The following is an 11,992-nucleotide window of genomic DNA, read 5'->3' as shown; positions in this document are numbered from 1 at the left end:
AGCAGCACGACGGCGTGGTGGTGGATGCAGCAGGATCCCGGCAGGGCTTCGCCAAGCGCAAGCGGGGAGGAGAGGTGTTACGGAGGGAGAGGGAGGCGCCAAGAGCAAGGGGTGCGGCTGCCCTCCCTCCCCCTCTTTATATAGGGGCCTTGGGGGGGGGGGGGCGCCGGCCCTAGGGAGATGAATCTCCAAGGGGGCGGCGGCCAAGGGTGGCTTCCCCCCAAGCCAAGTGGGGGCGCCCCCACCCCTAGGGTTTCCCAACCCTAGGCGCAGGGCAGGCCCAAGGGGGGGGGGGCGCACCAGCCCACTAGGGGCTGGTTCCCCACCTAATTCAACCCATGGGGCCCTCCGGGATAGGTGGCCCCACCCGGTGGACCCCCGGGACCCTTCCGGTGGTCCCGGTACAATACCAGTAACCCCCGAAACCTTCCCGATGGCCAAAACTGGACTTCCCATATATAAATCTTTACCTCCGGACCATTCCGGAACTCCTCGTGATGTCCGTGATCTCATCCGGGACTCCGAACAACTTTCGGGTTACTGCATACTAATATCTCTACAACCCTAGCGTCATCGAACCTTAAGTGTGTAGACCCTACGGGTTCGGGAGACATGCAGACATGACCGAGACGCCTCTCCAGTCAATAACCAACAGCGGGATCTGGATACCCTGTTGGCTCCCACATGCTCCATGATGATCTCATCGGATGAACCACGATGTCGAGGATTCAATCAATCCGTATATAATTCCCTTTGTCAATCAGTATGTTACTTGCCCGAGACTCAATCGTCGGTATCCCAATACCTAGTTCAATCTCGTTACCGGCAAGTCACTTTACTCGTGCCATAATGCATGATCCCGTGATCAACCACTTGATCACACTGAGCTCATTATGATGATGCATTATCGAGTGGGCCCAGAGATACCTCTCCATCATACGGAGTGACAAATCCCAGTCTCGATTCGTGCCAACCCAACAGACACTTTCGGAGATACCTGTAATGTACCTTTATAGTCACCCAGTTACGTTGTGACGTTTGGCACACCCAAGGCACTCCTACGGTATCCGGGAGTTGCACAATCTCACGGTCTAAGGAAATGATACTTGACATTCAGAAAAGCTACAGCAAACGAACTACACGATCTTTGAGCTAAGCTTAGGATTGGGTCTTGTCCATCACATCATTCTCCTAATGATGTGATCCTGTTATCAATGACATCCAATGTCCATAGTCAGAAAACCATGACTATCCTTTGATCAACGAGCTAGTTGAAAGTGCGTTATATCGACTAGAGGGGGGGGGGGTGAATAGGCGATTTTTGTGAAAGTCTTCAAAACATGAAAGTTATGAAGACAAACAGAATAGATAAGCCTATCACTATGCAGCGGAAGTTAGATTACACAAGGCAAGCCATGGTCAAGTATTCAATATAGTGAAAGCACAGTGACAAACAGCTTCAGTGTAATAAGGATCAGGTAGGAAGAAGTTATGAAGCCAAACAACTCATACAGTTACGTTGTGAAGACAAAAGATAGAGCAAGCATGCAATGGCTTCACAATGAATAACAGTAAGTCAAAGGAAGTGAAGATGAAACCAGTGACACGTTGAAGACAATGATTTGTTGGACCAGTTCCAGTTGCTGTGACAACTGTACGTCTGGTTGGAGCGGCTAGGTATTTAAACCAAAGGACACACAGTCCTGAACACGCAGCTCAGGACACCCAGTCCTCACCGTTTTCTCCTTGAGCTAAGGTCACACAGACCTCGCCCAATCACTCTGGTGAGTCTTCAAGGTAGACTTCCAAACCTTCACAGACTTCGTTCACTGGCAATCCACAATGTCTCTTGGATGCTCTGAATGTGACGCCTAACCGTCTGGAGGATTCACAGTCCTCAAGTGTAATAAGTCTTCAGATCACACAGACAAGAAGACTTAAGTGATGCCCAATTTACTCTGGCTCTGGGTGGTTAGGGCTTTTCTCCTCACTTGGAATTTTCTCTCAAAGGCTTCGAGGTGGGTTGCTCTCAAACGACAAAAGCCGTGCACTGAAATCTGAGCAGCCAACGGTTTATGGTTGTGGGGGTGGGCTATTTATAGCCACTTGGCAACCCGACCTGATTTGTCCGAAATGACCCTGGGTCACTAAGGAACTGACACGTGTCTCAACGGTCAGATTTCGAACTCTCATGGCAACTTTACTTGGGCTACAAGCAAAGCTGACTTGTCCGGCTCTGGACAAGATTTGTTCTCATTGTCTTCACTCGAAGACATAGGTTTTTGATTTAGGCATCACTTCAGTCATTCTGACTCGTTCTCCTGGACCCCACTTAACAGTACGGTGGTTCCTATGACTCAACACAAAATAGAAAGAACTACGAAAGATCTAAGTCTTCGAGCTCCAGAGGCTTCATAACGTGTCTTCTTTTGTCATAGTCTTCAATGTGAATATCTTCATATACCACCTTTGTCTTCAATGTCTTCATACATTTTTAGGGGTCATCTCTAGTAGTAAAACCGAATCAATGAGGGACTTCTACCTGTGTTTTTCCTGCAATTCTCACAAACACATTAGTCCCTCAACTAGGTTTGTCGTCAATACTCCAAAACCAACTAGGGGTGGCACTAGATGCACTTACACTAGTCAACTAGAGGCTCACTAGGGACGTGTTGTGGTCTATGTATTCACACATGTATTACGATTTCTGGATAACACAATTATAGCATGAACAATAGACAATTATCATGAAAAAAGAAATATAATAATAACCATTTTATTATTGCTTCTATGGCATATTTCCAACAGTCTTCACTAGTGTGGCCGGTGACCGGCACAGCCGACGTCAACAGCATAGTGAAGTAAACGTCGTTGCGTCAGCTGCCCAGAGTTCATGCACTGGTCTGAGAGGCCTATCAGCTAGAGCCTTGCGGACCACCCGGAAGTAATGCCTTCTTCGGGTTCATATACCCTAGTGTTTGATGCCACCCTTGCAACGGAGAGGCGAGCTGCTCATTTCTCCCGGATTCTGATAGATGGCGGCAGCAGCATCAACATCCTGTACCGTGCCACCATGAAGAAATTGTGCATCAAAGAGAGGCAGCTCCAGCCTAGCTGGACTGTTTTTCATGGCATTGCTCCCGGCCTGTCCTTCTCACCAAGCGGCAAGATCAAAATAGATGGCATCTTTGGAGACAATCACTTCCGCCGCGAGGCAATTTAGTTCGAGGTGGTTGACCTGGAGAGTCCTTATCATGTACTCCTAAGTCGGCCAGCTCTAGCCAAGTTCATGGCGGTGCCGCATTACGCCTACCTCAAGATGAAGATGCCGGGGACCAAGGGCATTATCATGATATCCGGAGACTGAGAAGTTGGCCGACTGCGCTGCAGCTAGCAGTCGGTTGGCCGAGTCCCTTGTGATTTCCACCGAGAAGAAACTCCTGGACCGAGTGGTGGCCATGGCCAGCAAGCAGCCGAACCTATTGCCAGACCCCACAAAGTTAGAGGCCCAGGGCTCCTTCCAGCCGGCTAAAGAAACAAAGAAGATCCCCTTGGACCCCGAGCACCCGGATAGGCACACTACTGCAGGATGCTACTAACGCGACACTACGATCAGAGACTCTTCGACGAAACTGTGTGCGATGCCATAATCGCAAACGATGGTGTAAAAAACCTGTCAAAAGGTGCAAAACGTTTGCGATGCAGGATGCATCAAACACGGTTCAGATTTTAGTTGCGTGTGTGATGAAGGGGATACGGTTCAGTTCAATTAACTGTTTGCGATGAGGAGGAACAAAAGAAACTAGCAGCCAGATGAAGACGTGTGCGATACACAGCATACAGTTCACTTGGATGAACTGTTTGTGATTAGGCAACACAAAAAAAGGGCAGCCAGATGAAGTTGTGTGCGATATACAGCATACGGTTCACTCGGATGAACTGTTTGCGTTGAGACATGAGAACAGAAATGGTTCAAATGAACAAGATGTGTGTGATACGAGGCAACCAGGTTTGTAATCGGAAATGTGTGCGAAGACCGATAACAACACAGACGATTACTGCTAACAAGCCGTGTGTGTTGTGAGCAAACGATTGCTGGTATACAACTGTGAGTGATTGATGAAAACATCACCGACGGGTTCCATTGTTTAGTCCGTGTGCGATGTGATTTTATTTGTCCGCACAACATCTACGCTCTGTCTACAGAGTATCAACATATATACTTAAAATGACAGCATTGCATAACCAAATTAACCATACAATTACACAAGTGACTACACACATAACATTTCCACACACCAAATAAAGCAATTACATGCATACTAAAGTAGGAGAAATGATGATCTAATCATCTACTTATTGTTGCGACGATGCTTGCCATTGATCTGCTTCCGGCAGGATCCCTGGCGGTTTTGGGGAAGGAGACACTTCCTCATGACAACAATCCGCCTGTACATGTCGTAGCTCGTGTACGCCTCCTTGGCCGTGTACACGACGTGAGCTTTGTCAAGTTTCTCCATCCAGGCCGAGTGCCAGGCACGCTTGTCCTTGTTGCACGAATCCTTCATGTCTCTGTAGTAGGGGTCGATGATGGCCTCGGCGAGGTGAACCAGTGAGTCCTTCTCATGCTCCTTGCTACCCCAGATCTTGTATTGGCCCTGGATGTCGACAAGATTCTGACAGGCGATGCCTGAATTCTTGAGCGCCTTTACATCGTTGGTGATGTCCACCGTACACTGGTGCGCGTCGGTCCTAAACAAACGGTTTTTACCCCTTTCTGTGATGGCATTTGGAACCGTCGCCAAGTGAGTGTGTGCGATAGGGTGTCCTTCCCACACGACCCAGAAATCATCAGGGATGGGCCCTCCTGGGACCCAGGCTGGGGCCGTGTGCGATCGGGCGAGGCATCGTAACCCAATCATTTCCGTAGGCATGTACATTCCACACGGTAATCCGAGAAAATCATTTCCGTAGGTATGTACATCCCACACGGTGAATCCTAGAAAAACATTTCCGTTTGTATGTATATCACACAGAGTCAATCCAAGGAATACGTTTTTGTTCTTATGTACATCCCACACAGTCAATCCAGGGAAAACGTTTCCGTTCGGATGTACATCCCACACGGTTTTATGTATACACTCGTGTGTGAAATGTGTAACTATCACACATGCTCTGCCTTGGTTAATTGTTTGCTTTCATTAACTACATCACAAACGATTTGATGTAGAAAACTATGTGGCATTGGTCTATCCATCACAAGCGCTTTTACTCCTAGAATCGTTTGCAAAGGTCCATGACCATTTGTTCTATTTTTATTTTTGCCTGTAATTTATTATTCTAATTGGAAATTTTCAAATAGGAAATGTGCAATTCAAATTCTCAGCACAATGGTTCAACAACAATCAATAAATAAAATTTCTAGTACAATATGTTTAGTAGTTACAGGATTAGGCAACAATTAACTATAATGAACCGCAATATTTAAAGGCGGTAAAGGTGAAGAGACAAGTGTAAATCATTTTGACTGCCGACGCTGTTGAAGAAGCGGAATGCCCATAATGTGCCTTCCTACATGCCATAGACACGAACCACTTTTGTCCAACCGCTTGTGACGATCGCTCGCCCATCCTTCATTGCCTTCAGGAAGACTTCTAGAGCATTATCATGGTAGCATGAATTATATACTTTAACCTTAGTTGCCTCCACTCCGGTCATGTAGTTTGCAAGGTAATCATCAGTAAATAGCTTCGGAAACCACTGAAAAGAGAAAAATATCAGATACTGAGGTCTAATAGAGTAGCTTGTTGTGGGCAGGGGAAAAGGCAACACATTACTTACCATCCTAAAGTTCACTTTTGTGTTCGACAAAGTGTAAATAAAGAGCTTAATTCCAATCACCTGTTTCTTTCGCCTAACAATCTTTCTTAGTTTCCTTAATTGACGCTTGTTCATGAATATCTCATTGCCCCATACGCAAAAGGGATCGAAGCGTGGATAAGTACCCCTCATATATGTACCTACAAGCAACCAGTAAATGTTAGAAGCTAAACTGAGATTGCACAAATGATGTAAAATACAACTACATATGTTCCTAAGTACAACTATTTTTTTGAGATTTCAATATAAACTACATACGGATGTATATAGAATTATAGATATAGTTTAGATTAGAATCTAGATTCACTCATTTTGCTCCTTATGTAGTCTATATTGGAATATCTAAAAATACTTATATTTAGGAATAGATGGTGTATAAGACATGGGATGTAGCTAACCTCGACGGCACACAACAGCATTGCCGCAGCTAACCTCGACGGCAAACAATAGCATTGCCCATTGTAGCCCTGTGTAAGTACATGGAAAGCCAATGTTAACTACAACAGGGTTAACATCCACCAAAAATAGCAAATGGTAATAAAACGGCAGCATCTGTAGTGATATCTTCATTTATTAAGAGTAGCACGGTAGCAAAGGGACGGATTAAAAAATGGATACAACTGTTAATTGCAACATGCTTAACAACATCCTAATTCATGTTTTGTAAGTTTGCAGCCATTGAAATACAACTCTTTAAAAATGGATACAACTGTTAATTGCAACATGCTTAATGGCCATTGAAACCGGTAGTGATAAAAATGCAACTGGCAGAGTTGAACATCACAGGGCAGGTGCTGCCAGAGAAGATAATGGCCCAGTTGTCTATAAAAAGGTAGGGAAAATAGCTCAAATGTGTTAGGCATGTTTACTACAACATGCTTAATACATCGATAGTACAAAACATAGCCATTAATTGCAACTGGTATTGGTAAGATTAAACTGGTGGGTACATACTTGGTAAGTCCTGAGAGGTAGTTGCTGGGGCACTTCATCTTAGCCAGAGCCTGCCCAAAGTCAGCGGCGGTGGAGGCGAGCTGTTCCTCCGGGTCGAAGCGTGGATCAGTGCCACTGACATGTGTACCTACAGGAAATCAGTAAATGGTAGAACTTAAACTGCAATTGCACAAATGATGTGAAATACTGTAAGACATGGGATGCAGCTAACCTTGACGGCAAACAACAACATCGGCCGTTATGACCCTGCGTAAGTACATGGACAAGCATGTTAAGTACAACAGGGTTAGCATCCACCAAAAAAGAAAATGGGGCAACATCTCTAGTATATCTTCATTGCGGAGAGTAGCATGGTAGCAAATGGACAGATTAAAAAATGGATACAACTGTTAATTGCAACAGGCTTAACAACATCCTAAGTCATCTTTTGTAAGTTTGTAGCCATTGAAATGCAACTGTTTAAAAATGGATTTGATGAACCACAAGTATAGGGGATCTATCGTAGTCCTTTCGATAAGTAAGAGTGTCGAACCCAACGAGGAGCAGAAGGAAATGATAAGCGGTTTCCAGCAAGGTATTCTCTGCAAGTACTGAAATAAGTGGTAACAGATAGTTTTGTGATAAGATAATTTGTAATGAGCAACAAGTAACAAAAGTAAATAAGGTGCAGCAAGGTGGCCCAATCATTTTTGTAGCAAAGGACAAGCCTGGACAAACTCTTATAAGATGTAAAGCGCTCCCGAGGACACATGGGAATATAGTCAAGCTAGTTTTCATCAAGTTCATATGATTCGCGTTCGGTACTTTGATAATTTGGTATGTGGGTGGACCGGTGCTTGGGTACTGCCCTTACTTGGACAAGCATCCCACTTATGATTAACCTCTATTGCAAGCATCCGCAACTACAACAAAAGTATTAAGGTAAACCTAACCATAGCATGAAACATATGGATCCAAATCAGCCCCTTACGAAGCAACGCATAAACTAGGGTTTAAGCTTCTGTCACTCTAGCAACCCATCATCTACTTATTACTTCCCAATGCCTTCCTCTAGGCCCAAATAATGGTGAAGTGTCATGTAGTTGACATTCACATAACACCACTAGAGGAGAGACAACATACATCTCATCAAAATATCGAACGAATACCAAATTCACATTACTACTAATAGCAAGACTTCTCCCATGTCCTCAGGAACAAAAGTAACTACTCACAAAGCATAAACATGTTCATAATCAGAGGGGTATTAATATGCATATAGGATCTGAACATATGATCTTCCACCAATTAAACCAACTAGCATCAACTACAAAGAGTAATCAACACAACTAGCACCAATCCCGGACTTGGAGTCAAGAATTGGATACAAGAGATGAACTAGGGTTTTGAGATGAGATGGTGCTGATGAAGATGTTGATGGAGATTTCCCTCTCCCGACGAGAGGAGCGTTGGTGATGACGATGGCGATGATTTCCCCCTCTGGGAGGGAAGTTTCCCAGCAGAACAGCTCCGCCAGAGCCCTAGATTGGTTCCGCCAAGGTTCCGCCTCGTGGCGGCGGAGTTTCGTCCGAGAAGATGGCTTATGATTTTTTTCCTATCGAAAGGCTCCATATAGCAGAAGATGGTCACCGGAGGGCCACCAGGGGGCCCACGAGGTAGGGGGGCGCTCCCAGGGGGGTAGGGCGCGCCGCCACCCTTGTGGGCAGGGTGTGGCCCCCCTGGTGAAGTTCTTGCTCTCAGTATTTTTTATATATTTGGCAAACATCTTCTGTGAAGTTTTAGGACTTTTGGAGTTGTGAAGAATAGGTCTCTAATATTTTCTCCTTTTCCAGCCCAGAATCCCAGCTGCCGGCATTCTCCCTCTTTATGTAAACCTTGTAAAATAAGAGAGAATAGGCATAAGTATTGTGACATAATGTGTAATAACAGCCCATAATGCAATAAATATTGATATAAAAGCATGATGCAAAATGGACGTATGAACCCCCCCAAGCTTATACCTCGCTTGTCCTCAAGCGAAAAGCCGAAATCGAAAAATATGTCCACATGTTTAGAGATAGAGGTGTCGATAAAAATAAAATACGGACATGAGGGCATCATGATCATTCTTAGAACAACAACTTATATAATTCTTTGTCATATAATCTCTAATGCTAGAGTAATAATTCAATCACAATATCAAGTATGAATCGTAAACTTTATTGAAAACTAACAAACTACAATCTCAGTCATTGAAGCAATTGCAATTTATCATAAAATAGGAAAGAGTCAATGTATAAGAGCTTTTCAGCAAGTCCACATACTCAACTATCATATAATATTTCACAATTGCTGACACTCACGCAATACTTATGGGTATGGAGTTTTAATCGGACACAGAGAAAGATATGGGCTTATAGTTTTGCCTCCCAACGTTTTACCTCAAGGGTAATGTCAACAGTAATAGTTCATGAAAACTCACATCCAATTAACCATATATACCGGGATCTTTCCAACATATTGTGCTTGCCAAAGGATAAAGTGTAAAAAGGAAAGGTGAAAATCACCATGACTCTTATGCAAGGTAGGAGATAAAAGTAAAAGATAGGCCCTTCGCAAAGGGAAGCAGAGGTTGTCATGCGCTTTTATGGTTGGATGCATAAAATCTTAATGCGAAAGAACATCACTTTATATTGCCCCTTGTGATGTGGACCTTTATTATGCAGTCTGTCGCTTTTATTACTTCCATATCACACGATTGTATAAAGCTTATTTCCTCCACACCAATCAATCATACATATTTAGAGAGCAATTTTTTATTGCTTGCACCGATGACAACTTACTTGATGGATCTTACTCAATCCATAGGTAGATATGGTGGACTCTTATGGCAAGACTGGTTTAAGGGTATTTGGAAGCACAAGTAGTATCTCTACTTGGTGCAATGAATTTGGCTAGCATGAGGGGGAAAGGCAAGCTCATCATGTTGGAAGATCCAAGACAATATAATTCATCTCAGATGTAAGAAAACATAACCCATTATGTTGTCTTCCTTGTCCAATGTCAACTTTTTAGCATGTCATATTTTAATGAGTGCTCACAATCATAAAAGATGTCCAAGATAGTATATTTATATGTGAAGACCTCTCTTTCTTTATTACTTCCTATTAATTGCAATGATGACCAAAATTGTGTTTATCAACCCTCAACAACTTTTATTCATCATACTCTTTCTATGTGAGCTCATTACTCTCCATAAGATTAACATGATCTCTTTGTTTCTTTTTATTTCTTTCTCTTTTATTTTATTCACTTAGGATCATGGCAAAATAATCAAGCCCTTGACTCAACACTAATCTTTATTATATAGCTCACGGACTCGATTACATAGAAGGATAAATAAGCAAAACTCATGACTAGATCACACTAAGAACTTTTATTCTACTAGATCAAGATATTACCAAAAAGATCGAACTAAGAAAAACGGTAAAGATAAAGTTATGGTGATACGATATCGGGGCACTCCCCCAAGCTTGGCAGTTGCCAAGTGGAGTGCCCATACCCATGTGATTATGTCTCTCTTTTCGGGGATGGTGATGTGATATTCTTGGCGATGATGCCCCTCAAGATACGGTTCTCCTCCTCAAGCTTGTTGACTTGCTGCTTGAGGTCCATTATTTCCTTTCGGAGTTTTCCTGTAACAGCCAAAGCTCCCTGCACCCAAGGGTGCTGCATAGCTGCGGGAGAACCAGTGACACTCTTTTTCATATTATCATAAGAAAGAAATCTAACATTGGAAGGGATAACCGAGTTAGGAATAGCTGAGCTCTGCAGTTCTCCCATTGTGAATCCAGCTTGGAGGCGGGAAGTGACTTCTTGATACTCTTCCATAGCATCTATCCTCTTCAAATCAGCCTCCATCTCATCCTTCGTTGCTGGCCCAAAGGGGTCAACATGATTGTTTGTTGTTGATCTCGGTGCCGGATGAGACACCCGGCTCTCCCCGACTGACTCTTGCAAAGACATCCTGCTCTAATCTGCAGCAGCAACAGCTCAAAACACAAACATGAGATAATTGCGTGATACGGGAGTCAAAACCTCCGGGAGATTATATAATGAAGTTTTATCGACCAAAATACATGTTGTGTACGAAAACGGAGTCCGGAGAGCACACGAGGTGCCCACGAGGTAGGGGGCGCGCCCAGGGGGTAGGGCGCGCCCTCCACCCTCGTGGAGCCCTCGTGTCCTTCCCGGACTGCTACTTATTTTTCTATTTTTCTAAATATTCCAAAACGGAGAAATATTGCCTTAAAAACTGTTTTGGAGTCGGTTTACTTACCGTACCACATACCTATTCCTTTTCGGAGTCTGAAACGTTCTGGAAAGTGTCCCTTATGTATTCCTCCGGGGTTACGGTTTCAATAACATTGGTTTCAACATTTATGGGATTACCTGAGATATAATGTTTGATTCTTTGACCGTTCACCACCTTCGGATTTGTGCCTTCGAAGTTGTTGATTTTTATGGCACCGGAACGGTAGACCTCCTCGATAACATAAGGACCTTCCCATTTAGAGAGAAGTTTTCCTGCAAAAAATCTTAAACGAGATTTGTACAGCAATACATAATCACCTACATTAAACTCACGCTTTTGTATCCTTTTGTCATGCCATCTTTTAACTTTTTCTTTAAACAACTTGGCATTTTCGTATGCTTGGGTTCTCCATTCATCAAGTGAGCTAATATCAAATAACCTCTTCTCACTGGCAAGTTTAAAATCATAATTAAGTTCTTTAATAACCCAATAAGCCTTATGTTCTAGTTCGAGAAGTAAGTGACATGCTTTTCCATAGACCATTTTATACGGAGGCATACCCATAGGATTTTTGTATGCAGTTCTATAGGCCCATAATGCACCATAAAGTTTCTTGGACCGATTCTTTCTAGACCTATTAATAGTCTTTTGCAAAATTAATTTGAGTTCTCTATTACTCAATTCTACTTGACCACTAGACTGAGGGTGATAAGGAGATGCAATTCTATGATTAACATCATATCTAGCAAGCATTTTACGGAAAGCACCATGAATAAAATGTGAACCACCATCAGTCATTAAATATCTAGGGACTCCAAATCTTGGAAAAATAACTTCTTTAAGCATTTTAATAGAAGTGTTATG

The sequence above is a fragment of the Triticum urartu genome, chromosome 6, assembly GCF_003073215.2.
Source record: "Triticum urartu cultivar G1812 chromosome 6, Tu2.1, whole genome shotgun sequence".
Classification (NCBI taxonomy): domain Eukaryota; kingdom Viridiplantae; phylum Streptophyta; class Magnoliopsida; order Poales; family Poaceae; genus Triticum; species Triticum urartu.
Note: the sequence above shows the minus strand (reverse complement) of the source record.